This window comes from Balaenoptera borealis, assembly GCF_965194805.1.
Source record: "Balaenoptera borealis genome assembly, chromosome: 2".
Taxonomy (NCBI): Eukaryota; Metazoa; Chordata; class Mammalia; order Artiodactyla; family Balaenopteridae; genus Balaenoptera; species Balaenoptera borealis.
In genome coordinates this window covers 28,454,291-28,478,888 of record NC_138867.1, presented here as the reverse complement: position 1 = coordinate 28,478,888, position 24,598 = coordinate 28,454,291, and the positions used below count along the sequence as shown (strand labels likewise).

General features: G+C 44.8%; 1 protein-coding gene across 8 annotated transcripts in view; it reads right to left on the bottom strand.

Annotated features, from left to right (window-relative positions):
- The window catches only part of PDZD2 (PDZ domain containing 2), a 387,522-nt gene that overhangs the window by 181,839 nt on the left and 181,085 nt on the right, over positions 1-24,598 (bottom strand). Inside the window, exon 2 of one of the 8 annotated variants that reach the window (XM_082382129.1) lies at positions 6,304-24,288. The exons of the other annotated variants lie outside the window; for them this stretch is intronic. The gene's annotated coding sequence lies outside the window, so the exon portion shown is untranslated. The remainder of the gene's footprint in view (positions 1-6,303; positions 24,289-24,598) is intronic. 8 annotated transcript variants of the gene reach the window in all.

Sequence of the window (24,598 nt, the reverse complement as noted above, 5' to 3'; positions counted from 1 at the left end):
AGCAGTATGGAATATTGAAGCCTTTGTAATGCCATCTACTTTTACGCAGAGTACCAATGATGGTAACAGGAATCTGGAGCTGGGACGAGGATTAGGATTGCTCCTCGGGGTGGCAGAGGGTGAGGAGAGTAATGTGTGAGGGAGGGCGGAGGAAGAGGAGAGTTAAAAGATGTCTCCTGGTCACCTCCCAATTAGGGACCACATGTCTGAGATTTCTCAGGATGGTCCCCGTCTCAGATACCCTAGGCCATACTACTTACATGTCCAATCCTGGGGAAATAGTTAAACAAATTATGGTCCTTTAACTTGATGGGGAAATATGTTGCCATTAAAATTAATGAGTCAGTAATGACTGAAAAATCCTTGAGTTTATTCACTCACAGTGACATTTGAATCCCTACTGCACACTACAGATGGTGTAAGGGTGTTCAGGCTGTAATGATGAATTATATAGCATGAAACATACATGCTATATAACACAGAATGACCTCCAGGACCAGACTGCCGACATCTGAATCTCTGCTCCACCACGGAGAAGCTGGACGACCTTGAGCAATTTCCCTAAATACCGTGTGCCTCAAGTGATCTCCATTGTAAGACAGGGATAATAGTGGTACCTTCTACATAGGATTGTAGTGAGGATAAGTTCACATGTGTAAAGCTTGTAACAGTGCAAGTAGTAGGTAATCAATAAATCTTAGCTATATTACAATATGAAGTGCCTGTCCTTACAGTCTTGGTTTGGTAAGAGATGCAGATACAAACAGGAAAATGATGGTATAATGCTAAGCGCAATCAAAGGCTTCCCCTCAGGCTAACATTATACTGGGAATGGAAGAGATCAGGAGGGCCTCCTGTTCATAAAAATAAAGACAGTGCGTCTTTGCCACTTGAGTCAGACAGGAGAAAACAGGAACGGTCAGTCTACTTTCTCCCGCATTCCACTGAGCACTTCCGGAGTTTATTTCATCGTCCAAGCTTCCCCAAGTCTGGGGTGCACGAAAGACAAAGGGTGGAAGACAGAGGAAATGATACCAAGTGTCCGGACAGACCTGCCAGCCTCCACCACCGAGGGAGTGAGTGGTACGCGCTTGGCTTTTTCACAGGCTGGAGTGCATGGGGTTTCTTCGTGGCCTCCTCATTTTAAGAACGGTGTTCATTTCTGGGACAGCCCCAAGACGTTCTCTCGCTGGGATCGGCTAGCAATCTCCAAAGCAAAGGAATCCTCTTTTCTTCTCAAAATGTCTCATTGGTTATTCCTTCCTTTGAAGTTGGAAGACAGAATTACTTTCATCTGCCTGGAAAATCAGCAGAGTAGAGAGGAATCCTGCTTGGAATCGGAATGAGGGATCGGGTAGCTCAGCTCTTCCTTAAGGTGAGCCCATGGTCTGCCTTCACTCCTTTTGGAAGAGAGACGCTGTGTAAATCAACATCCACCTGTATCAGTTTGGCAGCAAATGATACCAAACCCCGATTCAAAATAGCTTGAACAAGGAGGAAATAATCATCTCCCATGATGGGAAGTGCAGAGAAAGATGGTGCTTCTGGACGACTCTCTGGGATCTGCTCTCTCACGCATGTTGGTCTCTTCCTAAGGCTGGTGGCAAGATGCCTACAGCCGTTCTAGACAGCAGTGTACCAAGGAAGCAAAGGGTTCATTTTTGTGTGTGTGTGTTTTTTTCTTAGTAATGAGCAAACCTTCCCCAGAAGCTCTATAAGAGACATTCCTTCACACCTCATTGCGCAGACTTGGATCACGTACTCTTTCCTACACTTGTCTCTGGGGTGTGGAATGGAGGTATTACAATTGGAGTGAACTAATCGCCTCAGATAATGGATGCTGCTGGGTCCATGTGACCACTGAGCCTGCAATGGGCTTCTGGCGAGGACAGAAGAAGGAAACGAACATGAATATATTCAGAGGGGTCAGTGTGCTGTACGGTTATTCTCACAGACAGAATTCGGATAAGCCACAGCATCAAACACATTCAGAAGTGCCTCTGCCTGATACTCCACACCTACAAAGAAGAAGAATCACTGACCTGATAGAGAAGATGCTAACATACCTGGTATAAATGCCCAAGAACCACTCTATTCAGGGCCTGGACATTTATAATGATTATTGTTGAGCTGACAGTGTATCGTGGCCTGTTAGCATTCTGTCCCAAGTGGGCACCTGCGGCAGAGGGGTATAAATACAGAAGGAAGAACTGAGAGGAGGAGGGAGGGTCACTCGCCAGTAAACGTGATGGACTGAAATGAGAGAAAAGGAATTTTTTAAAGTATGGGGGGACGGGTTCACTCAACTCTCAGAGACAAAGAGAACAGAAGAAACAATGACTGCAACAAAATTTTTGGAAGCTGGGAAGTGGTCTAACCCGTGGTAACTGACTTAACAGACAAAAGAAAGCTGAAACCTAGCACAGCAGGATGGGAAGCCTGGAAGCAGGCAGGGACTCATGCCACAGAGTTCCAGGGTCTCTGGAACTGGGGGCACCAGGCACTGAGGGGGTCAGGGGCCCAAAAGCAGTAGGGCTGGCTGCGAGACTGTGCCTGAAGCTGTCAGACCCCAGGTCACCCCTCTCAGTCCTGGCTCCCAAGTGACTGCCTATGTTGAGACCTGTTTGCTCTGTTGAATCAGAACAACTGTGGAATCCAAAACACTAAGTGTAGCTGAGACAAGGGGTGTGCTTTAAAAACAGGGAAATCAGAGAAGGTCTCCATACCAAATGCTAGACTCCTGGTCTCGGTTCGAGTCTGGATCACAGAACGCGGCAGTCACCAATTCCCCTCGGTATGGGGATTTCTCTTCCCCTGGTCAGTTTCCTTTGAGAGGAAGGACCTTCCACCAACAGGTGGAAATCCTCCAATGAAACCATTCAACAGGACAATTCTATGGCAGAAGTGCTCAGGGCTGGCCACACATGTGACTCACCTGGGGAGCTCTTGATAATCACCGCTACCTGGGCCCTAGCAAGATCCTACATCATTCAGTTACTTGGCAAATCTAAATGGAAAGTTTACTGTGTGCCAGTAATTGTCCCAAATTCTGAAACACTGTTCTAGGTGTTCTTCTTGGTAAGGTGGAACTATTCCTGGGTATCAGCCCCATCCAGATATGCAGACCTTCGGTAACTTTTCAGTAGTCAGTTCCAGGTTATCAGACATTTGAGGAAAGCCTTTAACATGTAAGAGACTTAAAAACAAAAACAAAACAAAACAAAAACTAAGAGGAAAATCAGAGGAAAAGTAACAGAACAGGGAGTAGAGGGAAGCTTCTAAGAAACTGCCACTGAGATCCTCAGAGAATTGAAAAGCTTTTCATCAGTGAAATGAGAACAGGAGGTTATAAAAAGAAAAATTTGGAGATTTTTAAAGAGCTCTTGGAAATTAGAAATTTGATGGCAGACATGGACATTCAATATATGGGTTGGAAGAGAAAATGAGGAAATTTCCCAGGAAGTAGAATTTGTTTTTAAAGGAGATAGAAAATATAACAGAAAAAGTAAGAAAATTAGAGAGTCAATCTATGAGGGCCCCCTTTCAACTTAATACATGTTCCAGAAGAGGAGAGAAATCATTTTTTTAATATTCCAGAAAATGGTTTAGAACTGAAGGACATGAGTTTCCAGATTAAGAAGGTCCAATGAAAGCCAATAAATGGATGAAAAAAAGACTCACGGCAAGGTATATTATAATGAGATTTCATTACAGAGAGAAAGGACATTACAAAGACAAGACACTTTCAGAGAAGGGGAAATGATTATATTCAAAGCATCAGGAGTTAGAATGACAGGCATCTCAACGGCAATACTGAACCTGGAAGAGCACCGCTTTCAAAATTCAGAAAAGGATTTCCAATGTAGAGTTCATACCCCAGTAAATTATCAGTCAAACTTGGAAGATCTCAAAAAGTTTATCTCCTGTGTACTCTTTCTCAGGAACTTCTAGAAGATGTTTTACCAGCAAGATATCAGAAACAAAGAAAGAGGAAGATAAGGGTCTACAAAACAGGTGATGCCGCATGAGAAAGAGCAAAATGAATCACTGGTATGACGATGAAAGGGGATTCCAGGATAATGCTGTGCCTCGGGCCACAAGAGCAGCAAATCCAGAGCGAAGGAGGTCAGAGGGCTCTTCGAGGGGGATGAACCAGGAGGAGCAGGGCGCACCTGCTATTTAGAAACACGGACAGAGTTGAAGCAGTTGCCTCTGGGCACCAGAGCTGAGGTTGGTGAGAGGTGGGCCGAGTGAATGCTGTTTCTAGTTACAAGCCTTGTAGAACTATCTGGCTTTAAAATTATGTATAGGTACAGCTTTGATAAGGAAGGAAGGGAAGCTCAGGCAATGAATCAGATTCAAGAATGAAAACCCAGGCAAAGATCAGGAGAACCCGCTTCTAGGAGGCAGCCAAGGTACTCGGTTTCTCTGGGAAACAGAGAAGAGTTGATGAAGGCAGCAAAGGCTGAACACCTGGCAGAGCAGGTGAGACGAGAACTCGATGGCCCGGGAAAACAGGCAGGAATGGGGTCACTATTTCCTTTCAAGGAAACAATTCTTAAGTGTGACCTGCCTGGAGTTACGGAGATCAGTAGGAACAGAGGATTAAAGGGAGTTGTGCGTGCCAAGTGTGGTGTCAGGCAACTTACGGAAGAGAGAAGGCAAACAGAAAGGCAGTTTTGGAACACCTTACTGCTCTTTAGGCCGGCTGTCTTCCTTTCCCCCTAGATTAGGAAGAGATTGACTCTATCTCCTCAGACAATTATGCCCAGCTGCGCTGGCTCACAGAGATCAAGGCTGAAAGCGCACCAGCAAGCCTGAAACCCTGAGTCCGCGTAGGTTTCCCTATCACTTTCCCTGGTACATCCTATTTCTGTTTCTTCTGTGTGTGACACACTCTGAGCACTCTTTTCTTTCCTTTAGAACCGGGCACTGGCCTGGTTTCCCAAAGCCCACCCTACTCACGGGTCCCCAGGGCAGCACCTGAGGGACAGTGGGTTTGGCTAGCAGTCCTGAAGGCAACTAACTGTTGGTGGGTCCTGTTAACTTTTGTTAACACCTCAGTAAGAGAAGAGTGCCACGTTCGTCTACACGTTAATGAGGATATGACTGCCAGATGAACTTTTGGTGGTAGGGAGATCCCCTTGTACCTTACTTTTCAGTTCATTTGCAAAGTGAATTTAGAGTTGCAAAACAGTATAGGAGTGCGAAGTCTGAAAGTACTACATTTTATGTGTATTTAAAGATACTTCTGCATTATTTAGAGTTTATGCCACCCCCCTTACCATATGAAACTCAGCCTAGATACTTCTACATTATTTAGAGTTTATGCCACACCTCTTACCATATGAAACTCAGCCTAGATACTTCTACATTATTTAGAGTTCATGCCACTCCCCCCTTACCATATGAAACTCAGCCTGACCTATTTTTATGAAAAGCGTTTACTATTTACATTCACGGAATCTATTCCCCAGGAATTGGTTCCCAGGGTGACAGCTGTAGTTCCCTCCTCTTTACCCCCCCATCTCATGAGACAAAATTTGACTTAATTTCACTCCTAGTGTTTACAAACTGCTTACTAGAGAATTGCGGCATGACGGAAAATGTCATTCTTTCCGCAAACAGCCTTCATCTTTAAAATCTTTGATTTGTGGATCCTACAACCAAAACATTGTGTGAATCAGGGGTGGGGGAGTTGTCCAAGCAGGCTGTTTAGTAGTTTAGGGCCAAGATCTGTCCCCAGAGGAGATTATGATCACGGAGGGATCATAAACAGTTCCTGCTGGTAGAAGCCGCAGCTTTTCTCTACCCCAGATTCATCCCCTGCTAGTCACAGGGAGAAGCGGGCGGGGGGATAGGGACACAGTAACAGCTGCCTGGGGTGCTGGACACCGCCTCTCCCTTCTTGGGCTTCGGCACCTCTTCTCCGAGGTGACTGTAAGAAGCGTGGCTCTGGAGCCCCTCCGGACTTGTGCCTGGTTCCCCCAACCCCCCAGCGCTCCCCGCCCCGCCGCTCACACACACTCCGGGCGCCTCCTTCCGTCTAGTAATCGACAAACCAGTTCCATGTCGGTTACTCCTCCCAAGGAGCACAAGCCATCTCTAAACACGCAAATCCCCCAAGCCAAAAACAAGACACCCAAGTGATCTGCGAGATGAATACCGCGGGCGTTAGTTGGCTGCCGCGTTTCTCGGAGGCTGTGGCTCAATTTCCACATCTGTGCATGCAGCCTCAATCCGCACCCCAACCCGGATCGGATGGGGACGCCTGAGCTTTTTGTTTGCTAAGCCGATTCCTACCTCCAGTTGTGAAGTCACCTTCCGGGGGCCGGGGGGGGGGGGTCTCCTCTCGACGCCTTCGGTGGAGGCTCGGTCAGGAGCAGCCGGCCCCGGGTAATCCTCCCGGGCTGGGCTCACACGCCCCGGGGCCGAGCCTGAGCCTAATCACCTGCTGGCCGCGGGCGGGGCTGCTCAGCGCGGGCGCCCGGCCTGGGACGCGGCTCCCCGGGGCGCCCCCCGACGGTCCTGCAGGAGCATGGCTGGTGCAGGAGTCCCTACCGCTAGCCTGCGAGCGCTGCAGGTCTGTGGGAGGATCCCCGCCTCCCTCCTCCAGCCCCGGTTGGGAGGTTATGAAAAGACTGTGATGGAATCCCGGCTCGGCTCGTCACTTCCCTGCTCACTTGTCAAAACTCACGGCATTCCAGAACCCCTTCCCCGGTCACTCCCCTCGCAGGGAAAAAGGAAACCGCCCCGGAGAGGTTTCAGGGAGTTTGGGGTTTCTGACGCAGACACCTCTGCTTGTATCAACTGCTGCGGCGCTGCCAGCGGTAACTGGGAGCAGGTTTGAGGAGAAGACGCCCTACCCAGCTACCCTCGCCCGGTCAAAAGTTCTCCCTCCAGCCGCCGCGAGAAGCTCCACCTCCCCGACATCAATTCATTTCATAACCACTCCGTTTCATAATCAGCAGCAGCACGGATTCTTACTGGGGGTGGGGTGGGGTCAGGGGGAGCCCCGAACTAGAATCACAACCGTCACACGCCGGGCAGGGTATCAGACAACTTTCCAGAGGGCTGCAGTCAGATTCTTTGTGCTGGAGAACCCAAATTTACCACTGCTGAATTACAATCGCCGGTGACCGCACAACTGAAGCATTTCCTTTATACCTTCTCCCGCTCCCGCGCCCCTCCCGTCTTCTGCGTGGTTCAGTCAACAAGTCATCCCCCAGAGAGGCATGAATGGGCTAGGGCCGCGGAGCCATATCTCCAGCTGCAAACTGATGAGGAAGCCCTACCCACGAGGCCGAATTGTTTACATCACACCCTCTGAGGGCTTCCTGTCTTAAATTAATGGGAATACAAAGAAGACAGGAAAAGAGTGCTTGCTTTTCTTAGCGCAGGGATGGGGGCTGGCGGGGGGCGGGGTGCCCCTCATCTCACTGCGAAGAGGTTGCTTTTCAAAACTTCAATTGTATTTCATTCCTTTTTCCCACTTTGAACACTTGTTGAAAAGGAAAAGCATCGCTGTGCCAAACCTCAAACCATTAAGGAACTTCTGCTCAAAACACATTTTCACCTAGCTTGGAAAGGGATCCAGGTTGGAGCTCGCAGGGGGAGCTAGAGGTATGGGGACCGCCTGTGGTTGAAGGGCACAGATCTCCCCACAGCCTGAAGCCCTGCACCACACAGGCACCCACACTCACCCCACGCCTTGGGGTTCATGCCGGATTCTTGCCCCAGTCCCACTCTCCACCCCGGTGTCTCTAAGCTATGGTTCTCTTCCTGGGCATCCCGCAGGTCTGCAATGGACAGATCTGGTAGAATTCAAAGCAATTAATTAAAAAGGAGGAGGCAAAAGAAGGCTTCCATTCTCGGGACCATTATTGCCACTGGAAAGGGTAATTAGAGTCTGGGAGGGGCCAACCCACGTCCAGGCTGGCCTGGACATCTACCCACTCTCGGAGGCAGCCCGCAGAGCACATGGTAAATAATTATCATAATCGCCAGTCCTGAAATTACCCCCAGTTGCTTCATTCAGGTTGGCACAACAGCAAACCCAGACACAGGCAGGAATGCCAGGCGGTGGCGTTCCTCCTTTGCAAGTACTAGTAGGGAACAAAACCCCAGGATAAAGTATATCTCAAAGTGGTATGGCATTGCAACCAACAATGACAATGGAGTTTAGGAGAACAGTACACGTGCCCAGTGAGAACAAGCTCTGCAAGCCAGTCCTCAAAATACTGCAATTCCTGGGTCAAAGCAAGTTAGACTGATGATTTTAGAAAGAGCCAAGTGTATCAGAACTCTCTAACAGAAAGTGACTGCCTTACAAATATTATAAGGGTCCAAGTGAATGTTAGTTCCTCCCTACTTCCCATTTTCCTCTCTTCTGCCAGGAGGTGGTAGTCCTGGTGGATTCATTAGCATACTTTTATGTGGCATCTTGGTATCTGATAAGTTTTACGGAAATTAGGTTCAAATTGAATAATCTTCGAATAATTTCAGAAGGGCTCCCTTTCTTGCTTCTGATTGCTTCCTCCGCTGACAGTTTTCTTCTAACTTTCTCTACTCCTTCCATCTGGTATGTAATTTATGATGTGCAAATCAATGCTGATTTTAAGCATAACGCAAATAAATATTCCCCTCTTCCTCCACCACTCTGTGCCTAAGCTCAGTTTAGGGTGTGTATGTGCTGAGAATTAAAATCTGACCACATCTGTATAATATCTTAATTTCAGGAAAGCTTTTGAATGCATATGACATTCTCATCAGCAGGCCAGAAAGATATGATGTGGTCTGTCTTTTCCCTCACTGGGTTTCACTGCAGACTGGAAAAGAGATCACTGGCTCAGTAAACATAAGGGTGCTTAAAATGTGGCCTCCAATTTTATCCTAGGTCTGGTTTAAATAATACTTAAAATTGCTATATGCACACCCAGAGCCTACAAGTAATATTAATTTGAATGGGAATTGCCGATATGCTAAGAGAATCCAAATTGGCTTCAACACATGAAGGAAATGTTTCATGAAAAACAGTTTCAAGTTCAGCATGACGGCTGATTACAGAAGTAGTATCCTGAGGGGTGATGATCAAAATGGCAGGCATAAACGGGGCTTAATATCTAGATTGGAGAATAACTGACAAGGATGTGAGGATCACAGATGATTGTGCATTTAATAGGAATCTGTGTGTTTTACTGATAAGAAATAGGCAACACAGCAGTGGGGTGAATTCAGTTGGTGGGAGTCTGACATGAAAGGAAAAGTGTCTCTCCCCATTTCTCTCTCCCCCATAATAAGGAATTTGGCAGCGGATACACTCTTAATAGGGTGGTAGGTCCAGTCTGAGGCCCCTTATTTTAAGGGCAACGTGGAGACACTGGAAAGGTTCCAGAGGAAAACCAAAATGATTAAAGAGACAGAAAATAGAACCTATGAGGGAAGGTTAAAGGATTTGGAGTTGTTTAGTCTAGAGTGAAAAACTGCCTAAAGGCAAACTTAACAGTCTTCTCCTCCCACTTGAAAGGTTATTATAAAGAGGACACAGACCAGCTGTTCTTCATCTCTACAGAGACAGAAGAGGTAAGAGACTCAAAATGCAACACTGAAATTTGGGTCAGACACAAAGAAGACATGCTTGATGCTAATGGTCACTGACTTGACATTGACATCACTGTGCAATCTTCACCTCTCAGACTCCATCCCAGTGATAGTCTTGTGTGTTTAGGCAGAAGTCAGGCTGGAGAACTCCTTTCCTTCCCTTCTAGGGCTGCAGTGGTCCTCATGACTCCATTAAATGGGGGGGGGGGGCGATGATCCTAAGCATACATGTTCCCTAATTCAGAAACACGGTGCCGAAAGAATATAATTCTCTCTTAAAACATATGCCCACATCTCATCGGACCTTTGTTTATTGGGTGGGTATCTCTAAAAATATGCCCAGCTTCAGACATTGACAAGCATATTTTATAGATTCACTCCTCTATATTGTTTCTATATACAGGCAGCATTACTTTTTTTTTTTGCAGTGCCACATGTGGGATCTTAGTTCCCCGACGAGGGATTGAACCCACGGCCCCTGCATTGGAAACACAGAGTCTTAACCACTGGACTGCCAGGGAAGTCCCAGGACAGCATTACTTTTTGTTTAGTGAGCACACAAATATTAGTTGATGATGATAATGATAATAATAGCTACGAATTATTAAACTCTTCCTATAATTATGTTGGGCACTGTGCTAGCTACTTTATGTAGATTGTCTATCTCATTTATTTTTTGCAGTAGCCCTGTGAAGTGGATATAATTATTAGCCTTATTCTAATACAAGGAAACTGAGTCACAACGAGGTTAAGTAACACAGCTAGTAAATGTTGGAGTCCCAGTTCAAACCCATTTAGTCTGAATCAAAAGGGTGTGCTTAACCGTTACGCCACTGCCTCTCATTCATTATTTTTAGCTCTTGAGAGGGACGAAACATTGCAAAAAGAAGTATTTATTCTTGTTGGCCCAAACTGATTAAAAACCAAGTCTTCTACAGGTTTACATTGCCTGGGAAGCACAGTTGTATTTTTCCCAGCATAGCAGAGGAAGGAAGGACTGACTTTGCCTTTTGATCAGAAGTATGCCTTGCTATCTCCCACAAAGCTAAAAATCGAATCAAAGTACATCTCTATTTTATTAATTAGAAACACTTAGCTATTCATCTATACTCTAATTTTGCTTATAGTAAGTGTTCCATGACTGCTGAATGAATGAATACAAATGTAGTATGACTTTGATGCTTTAAGGCAAACTGAGCTGAATTGAGTTTTTCCAGCATGCTGGTGATCAAGGCTCTGGTGGGTCATTTCTATGGGCCTCTTATCAGATGTTCCTTAAGAGTCTTAAAATCCAACTGTTTCCTTTAATTCAGCATCCATGAGAAAGGCATATGTACGGGTCGCATTTTCCCAGCGTCAACTACTTTTAGATCAAGAAAAGATTTTTAGTGGGGTTTATTGAGTGCTGTTGTATATCAACAATAGATGATTCATAAGTGAAACAGACATCAAAATGATTTTTAGAAAGGCAAACGAACCACACACAAACAAAAAATTAAAAGCCTTGATCCAAATTACGCCAAAGAACAGATATTTTCCCATTAGGACAATTTATCCTGAGTCTATAAACAGAGAGGGGCATAATTACCCAAGTTTTTGCTAACAGATCTAAACCTTATGTAGCTATAAAAAGCTGGAGAGAGGAAGAAAGAGGAAATTCCCAGAAGAAGATCCCCCACCACATCCAGGGCCATCAGATCTCCATAAATACAAAGCCCAGCCGTGGTACCAAGTGGAGCATGAGAAGAAACCTCAGGATTTTAACACAAGCCACAGAAATAACTTTGAATTGTCTTAAAACTAAACAGTGACAATTCTATCCAATAAGCTTTCAGCCGACACATGGGCAGAGGGGTGACTTACTGGCATTCCAGATGTAGTTAATAGAAACGTGATGCCCAGAATAAAAAAGGTATTCAGTAAATGTTGATTGAATGGATGGATGAGTGAATGAATGTCTGAACAGATGTCCAAGCTGCCTCTTCCCCTCTTTGAATCTCTGTTGGAAAGATGTCTTCGATGCTTCAAACCCAAAGCGCACACAGAGGTGTTGAACCATTTGAACTGGTACTCTAGGAAAAGGTCTAGAGCCAGAGACTGGTTTCTGACCCAAAGATACCAATTGATGATCTTGCCATGAACACAGGAAGGGGGACTGCAATACCTGTGGAGCATCTTTGCAGGCCTTGATTCAAAAGCTCCCATTATTTACAGTATTTGAAGTCCAATACTTGAAGCCCAACAGAATCAAGTACTAAGTTGCTAGCATCTATTGAGCACTTACTGGATGCTGGATCTTGTTCTAAGCCCTTTATGTATTAACTCATTAAATCCTTATTACAATCTTAAGACTATGTACTATTATTTACAACCCATCCTACAGGCAACAAAACTGGGCCAGAAGATTACCTAAGTTAGCGCATGGTCACACAACTAGTAAGCAGAGGAACTGGAACTCAAAAAGATTGCGTCTGGAACCAGCTCTTCCTCCTAACTGCTGTCCAATGCTACCCATCCAAATCTTACCTCCCGTCACTGCTCAACACAAATTCACTATCCAAGTCAAAGTGTTTACCCACAGACATTCAAAGAGCATTCTAACCTCTGCAGGATGTGACCCATGACTCCCCTAGTGCACCTCTCTCCTGCGTGCTCTCATCACTTATTCTGCAACGAACACAACTGTAACTTATTTGATTCATATCACATCTCTCCAGCCAGGTATTAGGTTCCTTGGAGTTAGGACAATGTGCTGCATGGCAGTCTGGGGATATAGTACAATAAGGAAGACCTAGGTTTAAAGTCCAAATCCCATAATTATTACCCATGGAACTCTGGGTAAGTCATTTAACACTTCCTATTCTCGTATTCAAACTATATTCCTTACGGGCTTGCTGAAAAGGGGAGATTAAATGAGAAAATGAAGCATACAGTATAGGATGATGCCTGATGGTGTAAGCCAGTGATTTTCAACCAGCAGCTATTTTGACCCCCAAGAAACATTTGGCAGTGTCTGGAGATATTTTTGATAGTCACAGCTGTGGGGAAGGGTGCTACCGGCATCTAGTGGGTAGAGCTCAGCAATGCTGCTAAACATCCTACAAAGCACGGGGCAGGCTCCCGCAACAAAGGATTATCCATCCAGAATGTCAGTAGCAAGAGTACTGAGGTTGAGACACCCCACTGCGAGCTATTAAAAATTTATCAACAATAAAAGTTCCCATTCTCTCTCCTTTCCTTATTTTTCATGGTACTGTGCTTCTGGGAGGTGTTCTGTAAATCTTTGTTGGGTAAACCTTTGGACAAATGGGTAAGTGAATGTATGAGTTCTAAGATACTTTGCTAGTAAACACTTGAGAGTGTGGTCTAGTCATGGCAGGGGTTCAAGTGGGAGTTAATTAAGCTAGAACCAGAACCTTCAAATATCCATGCACAATGAAAGGAATCTGAAAATCTGAAATAACCCAGTATAATAATGGGGGCCTGAGCCCAGTGAAAGTGATGTCAATGTTGGTCCTAGGAAAGCTGGAGAACTTAGACAAAGGCCAGCTCCTCCTCACTGGTGGCTTCCCAAGTGATTTGGCTATCAGCCTACAAATGCTCCCTCATCTGACTCTATTTTCTACCCCAAAGATACAGTAAAACAGCCAGAAGGCCATGGAAGAAATTATTCAACTCTCTACCCTAGGCCATCACCCATCCACCCCTGCAGCAACCACACACAACCTGGGGCCCAATCAGGTGAACTCTCATCTAGAACATGGATTAAAAAACACAGTGGAAGCAAAAAGGGCATGTAGTGATTACCTGAGGTCTTCAACAGGTTCAGTAAGATCGGTTGCAAGAAATGGAAACCCAAGAATAAAAGCCTACACTCCTGGGTATAGCGTAAATCACATTAACACAAACCAGAAAACCAAAAGATCTCTTCCATCTCCCATTCTCTAGACTTGGTGGCAACATCTGCTTCTTAAGTTCTTAAGAAGAATTTAAGAACTCCCAGTCTTTTATAGTCAGAATCCATGAATGATTCTAGTGTGGTTGGATATGAGAAAATCTAAAACTTAATTTGAGTTTCCAGGCATCTTTAAGCATATCTGGGATATGAACTAAATACCTGAACTAAATTACCCGCCCAGAACTGTAAGACAGATCTTGCCTTGGGCGCCTAACACATCTAAGCTGGGATTGTCCTCCACACTCTAACCACCTTCCCGAATCACCTCTAATCAATTCCTATTCGCCTCTCTGGGCTCAGCTCAGACATCACCTCTGGGGATCCCACCCTGGCACCCCTGGAATATATCTGAGGCCCTCCTTGCAGCTTCGATAGCATCCCCACTGCCCATTCACTTGTCTGATTACCCTTACAGACTGTGGCCTTGTTTGCTATTTTATTCCCAGGGCCTAGCACTGGGCCTGGAACATACAGGTGCCCAATAAATAGTTGTTGAATGAATGAGTATAAAACATTCATTCCTGGGACTTCCCGGGCAGTCCAGTGGTTAAAATTCTGTGCTCCCACTGCAGGGGACATGGGTTCAATCTCTGGTCAGGGAACTAAGAACCCGCATGCCGTGCGGGGCGGCCAAAAACAAAAACAAAAACAAAAAACATTCATTCCTGAAACTACTTATTGAGTGCCTACTGTGAATCAGGTATTGGTTTAGGCACTGGGAAAACAACTATTACTCTCTTAGTATTAACAACAACAACAGTAAAAACTATTGTAGCTAATGTTTATTGGGCATTTACTGTATACCAGGGATCATGCCAAGCTCTTCTCTGTATTGTCTTTTAAATCTCCCCCCCCCATACCCATATGGCAGATACTATTATTATTCCCATTGTACAAATGAAAAAAGATGCCAAGCCACTCTTATGGACCTTAATGGGAAAGAATCTCTGACATTTAAGTTCTTTCAGGTCTATTTACATGGGCTTAACTCACATCAACTAAGAAAAGGTTACCTGTAATTCACTCATGAGCTTTGCTTATGTCTGTCCCTTGCCTGGTAAGTCCCTATCCATTCTTCATATTGTCTGAGATTTATTTTAAAATATTTTGATATAGGCTATCAAGTGATGACAACAGTAATCTACACTCCAGAGGCTGTGAGCTGGCATTTGAAGGATACTTATCAAAGTCCATCCAGCAGCAGACATCTGAAATGTCACTACCTAAATCTGCAGCACAAGGTTCTGCAGTTACTGAAATGAAGGTTAGAAATATTGTTTTTCCTCTGTGGAATGAGAAATTTTTAAGATAAGTTGGTTAGAACAGTTCGTACAGCCACCTCTGTCGCTGCCTGCTGAGCTGTAAGAGTCCAGGGTGTGGTGCTTCGGCGGTGGGACTCCATATGTCTGGGGTCCTCCCAGTTAACGGAGGATTCTGTCACTGGGCCTGATGATAAAATCAGGTGACTCTGCCCACAGAGGACTACTGCATGCCTTTCAGAGTGAACCTGCTGGGAAGGGGCCCAATGGAGCGCCTACAAGAACAGCAGGGGAGATGCACCAAATTTATCCAGGCAGGTGGTAGGACTATTTCTGTGCCTGCTTGCTAATACCTGCTCTAAGTATGGCAGGAGTCAAGGACTTGCTTTCATGGTAACCTACCACCTGGCACTGAGGCTGTAGCGTTCTCAACCTTTCCTGATAATAGGAAGCTACTGATGTTTAACAAAAGAACCTGACAACTGTGAGCAGCCAATTGGCTCGGGCAACACCCTCTCCCCTACCCTGGTCTCTTGAGAACATCCGACACTAAGCTCAAAATCCCCCGCTGCTGCAAAGGCCGTCTTGATGACTCATCTCCACTCAGGAGCTCTGAGGAACCCTCTAGTTGCCTGCACACAGCGGAGATCCTTTTGATAGACTCCAATCACCTAAGGTAACCTGGACGAGTCTCTTCCAACACCCTGAAAAAGTCTAATTTAGCAAATGAGTTTACTTTAGGGTATGAATTATCGAGCCAAGGGCCACACTAGGTGCTGAGAAAACACTGATGAGCGGCACTGACCGTGGGCCCAGTGAGCTTAGAGATGGTGGCAGGACAAACATAGCAACAGGCGTTAGTTCCAATGCAGCGTGGGCTAACTGCTAAGTTCAGGGGCTATGAGAAGTCCATCAGGGACACCTAATTAGACCTGGAAGGTCAGGGAAGGCCTCCAGAAGACGTGACTGGAAGCTGAGCCATGGGGATGAGCAGGCATTAGCACGATGAAGAAAAGACTCCAGGAAGAGGAACTGCCAAGTGAAAAGGTCCAGAGCACAGACACGGGCGCCATGCTCTGAGTTCACAAAGGTTCAGCCTGGCTGCAAGTGGGGTCGGCTGGAGGTGGAGTGAGGAGAGTGGAAAACTGGACGGGGGCTGGAGAAGCAGGGCTTTGTGAGGAAGTGGTTTGGGCTTCATTCTTGAAGGGCTTTTGGCAGAGGAATGCATGAACAGATTTCCACGTCAGAATGATCATGCTGGCTCCGGGGAGACCAGTTGGACGGACGCATGGACAGGGGTGAGGGAGCTGTTGTACGAATCCAGGCAAGACAAGATGGCGCCTGGCCTCGGGGAGTCTCTGTGGGCCCGTACTTTCCCTATATCTGGGATGAAACTCCAGCATGGCTCTGTCTACAGCTCTCTGCCTCTGCTAGACTGTCAGTCCTTTGAGTGCAGAAATTGGAATTTACTCATCTCTGGAGCCTTAGTGCTCCCAGGGGATGAAAAACTCTCAGTAAGGGGTTGGTGGTGCCTTTTGAAGGACAGAATTCCTTAGTTACAAAAATGGTTTCCTTTTGCTGGGTTCCTCATCGCCAGACCCCCGCCGCCACCCCGCCTCGCTGCCTGTAAAAATCTCCTCAGCAACTACTGTATTTCTTTTACATTTGGTCACTCCAAGGTGTAGGGTGACTCCCACTTCACTTCATTTTGATTTTTAGTCTTCACAGCCTCCTGAACATCTTACACTGTCCTTTTCTCTCAGTACAGCCTAGCTCATGCCCCCATTCCATACAGTCAAGACTTCACACAGGTCGGCTTAATGTGCCCCTCCCCACCGTCTTGCAACTTCCCCAGGGATGACCTCACTTATGTGAAGCAGTGACTCCCTCCCACCTGATTTCCTAAATCCATGTCATAATTTATGTATAAAAACAAAACAGTCCCACCATCTGCAAGAAGCATTCATGAACTCCGGCTAACCTGGTAGAGAATCCCACCCAGCCTTAATCCCATGAATATGTATTCCTGTCAACTGCCCATGATTCGATGTTTTCCCTTCAAGGACATAATACCACGTCCTTGTCTCTACCTCCCTTGCCTGTACCATCAAGCTCCTACTCCGTGCTCCCCTGGCCCTGTTCCCTGGACCAGCCAAAATTCCCTGGACTTGTTCCAGCCCACAGGGGTCTTCTACTTTGACCTACCCCTGAGAACTGGGGCTCGGCCAGGACGAACTCAGAAGCAGAAAACCCACTGTAGCCACTACCCACCTCCAGCCTTGGCCCAAACCTCAGCCTTGCCAGCTGGCTTCCAATAGTGAGCACTGAGTTACCCAGAAGGGCTTCTATAGACTCTGTAGTAGAGTTAAAAGTGGGCAGTATCCTAGAGATTATTCCTTTCCCCGGGGGCCTTCATCTCCTTGGGGCTGGTGCCCTTCCTTCCACAGGTTTGTACTAAAGTTGACAGATACAATATAGGAGACCCACTAACATTAAAATTTTAGGTGAAAAATGAAATTTTTTTTAGTATTTAGTCCCAAATATTGTATGGAATTTTTTATTTGCTAAGTTTAACAACCTTAGTTTGTACTTGCTACTCAGTTTTTTAAAAAATCCTATCTACACTTAATAGGCAAATAACTATGCAGAAAACAAAACACATATACACTGTTAAAACTTGGGACCCTTGAAAATATCCTTTGTGTTCTCTGTTTCTCACTCTGATGGACGTCTTCTTACAAGGATAGGTTTGCAATCATCTTTATAGCTCACTTGAAGTCCCTCGCCTCTGTCCAACCTTGCTCGCTTGGTTTATAATTCTCTTCCCATGATCACTCTTTGCATCATTAAGTTCAGCCACTTTGACCTTTCTTCCATTCCCAAGCAATTACCATTCAATCGAGGGCTTCACCTTGACTTGCTCTATCTTATGATGATATATCAAAACCTCTCCTCTTTACAAGTCAGTGAACTACATTAAGGAAACACTGAACGGTTAGTGTTGTCCCGTGCTCTCCAACTCTAGGAAGTCCTTCCAGAAAAGCAACTCCAGGACCCCAACCCTAGTTCTGATCTGGTCCACCACTGCTCTCCAGTAGCCGGAGAAGGTCCTAGTTGGGAAAAGCAAGGGACCAGATAAAGCCCTGAACAATTTTCTCACAAATGAAAAAAATGGATTCCTCCCAGAGTCTCAGGGGACATCTTAATCATGTTGTTTACAAAAGCCATACTCTTTACAAATCGCGCCACAAAAAGGGCACATTTAACATTACGCCAGGAGTGGAGAGTTTAACCCCTTTATAAATGTATGTCTGGAGGAAAGGACAGGAAGGGGAGCTATAACTCTGCAGTTACTTTCCAGTTTTCACAGAGAGTAATTGGGATTGAGAGAGACTGTGGATATAACTCAGAGAGGGAACCAGAGTAGCAGTCAAGATCTGATGAGATATGGATGCTCCCTGGGTGGGCTGGTTAGGAAGGAAGGATACTAGTGAGATCAGGAAAGAGTCGTTAACGTAACAAGGGGGAAAAACACTTTGAATTACCAGGAGAACATCATTAAGGACAGCCATGGTGGTAGAGAGGTAGATAATGTCATTGCTATTTACAACTTCCATCATATTATTAGGATGATCATCACTTTCCTCTATCACTTCATCCCCACGAGAAAGGTAAGATAGATAATTATTACACCCTCTCCAAAGGAAAAGAATGCAATGAGAAGGATGTAGGAACTTCAAGGGACCCAGGTTTCCTCACTTCTGGTCCAGGTGCCTTCCTTGCCTAGCAGATAGTTGTTGCTCTCTTAGGAACCAGCTGGACCCTGGACAGGAAGTTGCTTTCAGACTCATCCCAGCACTTCTGGAAAGATGTGCTTGGGATTTCGGACTGGGCTGTGTCAGGGTGAGCAGCCCAGGAAGAAAAAGGGGCCTGGGTTTGGATCCTGTCTCTTCTTTGCCAGCCTGAATTCTCTCATCTGTATTTGGGGCTAATGATGGTTATGGCGAAGCGGTGTTGTGCGCTGTCACTGTGCTGACACGCGTGGAGTGATGGCGCAGAGCTGCATGCATTCACATTATTATTAACAGTGACTCTAAGTGTAGGTTCAGGAATCTAACCTGTGTTCACATCTATGCAAATCCTCACTAAGAGAGAGATGAAATTGATGAGAGCTGGGTAGTTTCTCAGAGCTACCAAAAGGCTGCTTGACTTACATGTTTTCTGAAGTGACAAGAGAAAGTTACAAGCTAACAATGGCTCCCATCTGTTGACTGCTCACTGTGTCAGATACTGTGATAAGCCTTTACATGCATACCCTCATTTACTCTCCCATCACCTTAGGAGTCAGGAATTGTTCTTTACTCCAGTTTACAGTTAGGGAAACCTTGGTTTAGTGGGGTTAAGAAACTGCCCATCATTACACATTTCATAAGTGATAGGATCCAGATTCATTAAGTTTATGTTCTTCAACAGACACATGTAGCCCAACCAAACAAACCATTCTTGTAGTGGGGTGTGTGTGTGTGTGTGTGCGTGCGTGCGCGTGCGTGTGTGCGTGCGCATGCACGCTCGTGCATTCGGAAGAAAATACATCAAATACTAACAGTGGTTACCTCTGGGTAGTGGGATTACAGGTGGTCACTTTCTTCTTTTTGTCTTACTGAATTGAGTATGCACTGCTCTTATCATTTTAAATATTTTTCATTTTGATAACAAATACGAACTTTGTGAATCAAAACAAGTCTTCAAAAATATAATGAAAATGACTACACCTTGGACACATATTGGAGGAGGAAAGATATAGTCATGGCATTTTCGAAGTCCAATGTAATAATTAAACTTTCAAGTTTTTCTTTCAGTCAAAGAAACCTTCAGAATAAAATGAGCTTCTTGAAAATAAAAATTATATTCCTCCCTGCCACCAAAAAGCTCAGGTTCCATTAGCCCTGGCTTTTAGGCAGAAGATCTGAGTTCTAAATCTTAAATCTGCTCATGATTTGATCATCAATGCTAATCCAAAGATTTTTCAATTATTCACTCTAGAACACCACCACCGAGTTCTTAAAATCTGTCTTGTTTTACTACATTTTCTCTCTGCATGACTATTTATAACTTCTGAGCAAACCCCTTTTCTTCTCCGGTCATTACTAAGGATAAAATGATGAAAGATCCCCAAAGCAAACATTCGTCTTACTGTTTGCTCTGAACTCTGAAGTCTTCTTCCAGAGAACTGCGATGATAAATTAAGATTCTGTACACCCTGGAAACAGAGCTAGTCCACAAGGATGACCTCAGTGGGGGAGTAAAGGAATTGAAAGCAAATCGAAGGAACTCAAACATGATGACCTTTTCCTGTTTTTTTGCTGTTGGCAACAGTGCAGGAGGAGACATGAGAGAGGCTCCTGTCCTCCAGAGCTGGGGCCCAGTCCTGGTGAGAGCTCCTGGGGGGCAAGCGGTCCCCCAGGTCATGTGATCATGTGACCCAGAGGGAGTCATTTCACCTAGTGGGCTTATACCTTCTCATCTGCAAAATGAATATTTCATACCAGTGTAGCATCAAGAATGCTCAACAAAGACATAGTGAGCCTAGATTTGGGGGGAGGAGTTCAGGCATGTGAATTCTGTTTGAAAATTCAATATGGATTCTTATACAATATTTATTGTTATTATTATATAGATTCGTATTTTGGGGAATTAACTAAAATATACCTTTCCTCTTCTTTCAAAAGTGAATTAACATATATTATTTTAATAATCCTGGATAGACTGGACACCTTCTTCTAAAAGGAATTCCTAGAGGTGATCATAAAAGCCTTTGCCTACACTTCGACTTTTGTCATTAGCACACTATCATGGTGGGAGAGAGAAAGGAGGATTTAGATTGAGTTGGGGAAATTTGCAAAAATCACGTTTGTTTGTTTTTGCAAAAACAATAAAATTACTACTTGTTTATAGAGAAAAGACTGCAACAAGCTTCCATAAACACCACCAGCATGCTATTTTTGTAAGGATACATTTCAATGTATTCGAAAACATATAAGTCAGACTGGTGAATTGGGAACATCAACATAGAACACCTTTTTGCAAACATAGCAAATTAAAAAGCACTTAACATGTAATACTTCTATCTATTTTCAGGTGGACAATTATGGAAATTCCAAATCTGGATCCACCGGGGTTTAAGACTACGTTCTCAATCACTGATGCTTCTGCCAGAAATAATGGGACTGATTCAGGATACACAGAACCGAGACTTTGGTTTTAAGAAGGAATATTTATCTTATTCAACATTTATTGAGCTTTCATTATATATTAGGTGCTGAGCTAATCAGAGATGCCTACCCAACCCCAGACCATGAACCTCTGGTTTTTCCAGTGCTATTGATGAAATGTTAAATATCAGCTTTAAAAATCACTGAAGGAGAAGATGAGCTATCTGTAACTGTTCCTAGATGAACTTTACCACTTAGTCAGTAAGGCAAGATCCTTAGGCTAAAAGATAAACTTTTAAAAACATTAACTAGAGCAGCACAGAGAAGAAAGGTATAGAAGATACTTGACGGATAAGAACTTGCAGTGGTCTCCTGCTGTAATAATTGCATCAGTCATGGCCACACATCAGTGACCACCATTCTGCTACATTATCTTTGAATTGTGTATACTGGACAGACTCCAGCACAGAAACGATCTGAATTGTCTTGCTCTCAATCATAACACACAGAGTGTTCTTTCTTTGTTTCAAAAGCAACTGAGAGTTGAGTCCACCTGACTGGGCTATCAAAGTTATGAAATACCAGCAGATATTTCTGAAGAGCAAATATTCCTAGACAGTTCAGGGTTTTTTTCTTTTTGATCACTCCTTACTTAAGACAACTAATAACAGAAAAAAATAAACCTCATAAAGATGTACTTCCCAGTCACTGAACTCTTATTTTTCTCCACAAGCTGAGGTCACCCATCAGTTTTCAGGCTTGAAATGTCAGAATGAAAAACTCACCAGGAATGAGCACTGCAAAACATTCTGGGGAGCAGGCACCTAGATGTCACCGCCAAGCCACAGCTTACAGCCTCTCTCTACCTTCTATTTCTGTGGCAGAGTCAAAAGAATTTTAAAGGGTGTCCATAAATTCAAGAAACTTTTTGTTCCTCATCTTTAAACTGATGTCTTGTTGTCATGAAATCAGCCATGTTAAAACTCCAGGAAACCCCTTTAAGCCGAAGCTTTGATTAAAGAGGTATATTAGTTAAAAGTGGAGGGTCTAAGCGTGTCCTAGCCCACATCTTTAGACTGTGGCAACCAGTGGCTAGCAACAGAGGAGGGGGAACAGTTGCTCTAACTGGTCACATTCTTCTCCAGACCTGGAGACCCTAGAAGAGGAGTCAAGGGATAGAAGGAGCTCTTTTCAGGTGTTTCCTCTTCCTGGAAACAAAATCTGGCTTCGCTTCTGGTGCTTCTTGTTCCTGAAGTTACTTTGTATTAAATGGAATTCATCATCCAGGCAAATGTCCTATAAATGTCCAGCAGGGCATCCAATTCTGCATCAGAGGCGGGAGAGGTGGGCACTCCATAACCCTCTCCTCCCTGAGGCACCCCTCATCTCTAGGCAGGGCTGCAGCGAGCCAGCTCACCTGGCCTCCCCCTGCCCCAGGGTGCTCGACACGTATCAGGCACACAGGCCCAGGGGAGGCCTCATGACATCACTGCCACGGCCACAGCGCCCACTAGGTGAGTCTGTGTGGGTTCTAGCCTCATGGCCCTTCTACCAGCTACCACATCAGCTCTTCCTGGCTGCCATCTATTTGGAGGTTTGGTAAGCTTCTCAGGTGATGTTGGTTAAGTAACAACAACATTCTAGGTCAATGCTGCCCTCAAGGTCCAAGTTGAGGTATTCACCAGATTGTCTCAGTGCGCACCACACTGACACCCTTCAGGCGAAAAGAAAGCAAGCCCTGTCCCTACAGTCTTCACACGGGACTCTAGAGGGCCCAGGAAATTGGAATGCACCCACATTTCTCTGTCCACCTTTGTTTCTAGCGGCCACTTTCAAGTTATTGTCAACAAGTGTCTTAACCTTTGAATGAGTTTTGGGAGGAAGTCAAGTACAGTTGACCCTTGCACAACACAGGTTTGAACTGTGAGGGTCCACTTATACATGGATTTTTTTCGATAGTAAATACCACAGTACTTCATGATCCCTGGTTGGCTGAATCCATGGGATGCAGAACTGTGGAGACAGAGGAACAGCACATACAGAGGGCACTATAAGTTATATTCGGATTTCCCACTGTACAGAGGGTTGGCGTCCCTAAGCCCGCCGTAGTTTAAGTGTCAACTGTATTCACGGTAGTTTGTTTATCCATTCATCCATCAACAGACATTTGGGCTGTTTCCACCTTTTGGCTGTTATAAATAATGCTGCTACAAACACTGATGTGCAAATATCTAAGTCCTGCTTTCAATTCTTTTGGGTATATATCTAGAAATGGAATTGCCAGTTCATGTGGTAATTCTACATTTACGTTTTTTGAGGAACCATAATACTGCTTTGCAATTTTTATTTTACTCACCACTCACAGTAAAAAGTTGAAGAGAAGATACAAAACAGTATATAAGTATGTATTGGTTTGGACTCTGGAAATTTTGGCCTCTGTTTTCTGTTTATTTTTAAAATTAATTTATTAATTAATTTATTTTTGGCTGCATTGGGTCTTCGTCGCTGCGCACGGGCTTTCTTTAGTTGTGGCGAGCGGGGGCTACTCTTCATTGCAGTGTGCGGGCTTCTCATTGCAGTGGCTTCTCTTGTTGCAGAGCTCGGGCTCTAGGTGCGTGGGCTTCAGTAGTTGTAGCACACAGGCTCAGTAGTTGTAGCACACAGGCTCAGCAGTTGTGGCTCAAGGGCTTAGTCGCTCCGTGGCATGTGGGATCTTCCCCAACCAGGGCTTGAACCCATGTTCCCTGCATTGGCAGGCGGATTCTCAACCACTGCGCCACCAGGGAAGCCTCCCTCTGTTCTCTTTTAAAGCACTCTTGTCTACTACTATGATGAAAAACATTGTATTTAATAATTTTTATTAGTTATTTCAAGTCCTTTGTCTTTGTCCAACTTTTTCAGTCAGTTTACAAGTTTTCCCATGCTTGGTTATTCTTTGTACCATTAAGCTCAACCACCTTGACCCTTTTCACTTCCCAAGCAATTACTCTTAAACATCAAATCATTGTGACTTACTGCATCTTCTTTCATCCTCCATCAGAATATCTCCTTTTCTACTAGCTAATGATCCATGATGAGGAAAAACACCTAAAGGGAGCTGGGTCCCCACGTGTCATAAATTGCTCCAAGGAGGGCCTTCATCCCCCTCACTCTCCACTGGGGGAGTTCCTCAACCGGAGCAACTTTGGAATGTAAACGCTGAGTCTGAGAGGTGCCACAATGGCTCTGAATTAGCTGGAGAAAGCTTCGTCAGGAAAAGCTAAAAAAAAAAAAAAAAAATCTGCGTAGAAGGATAAATCTCCCAAAGGCCTCTGAGAAACTGCTCCTCTATCTGTACAAATCAGAAAGTTTGGACATTGTGCAAAAGTCCCATGAAAACCCATCTAACTTTATCCTGAAGTGATTCCAGCTTTCTACATTTATGTGGATGATCAAGTGTGTCCATAAGTCTTGGAAAACGGGATAGAGGAGAACTACAGCCAATACTCCAGGGCCTGGTTAGTGATGGGAGGATGGTTGTGATGGGAGAAGAATTTGGGGAGGCAGGAGGAGCTTGACAAAGATAAGTG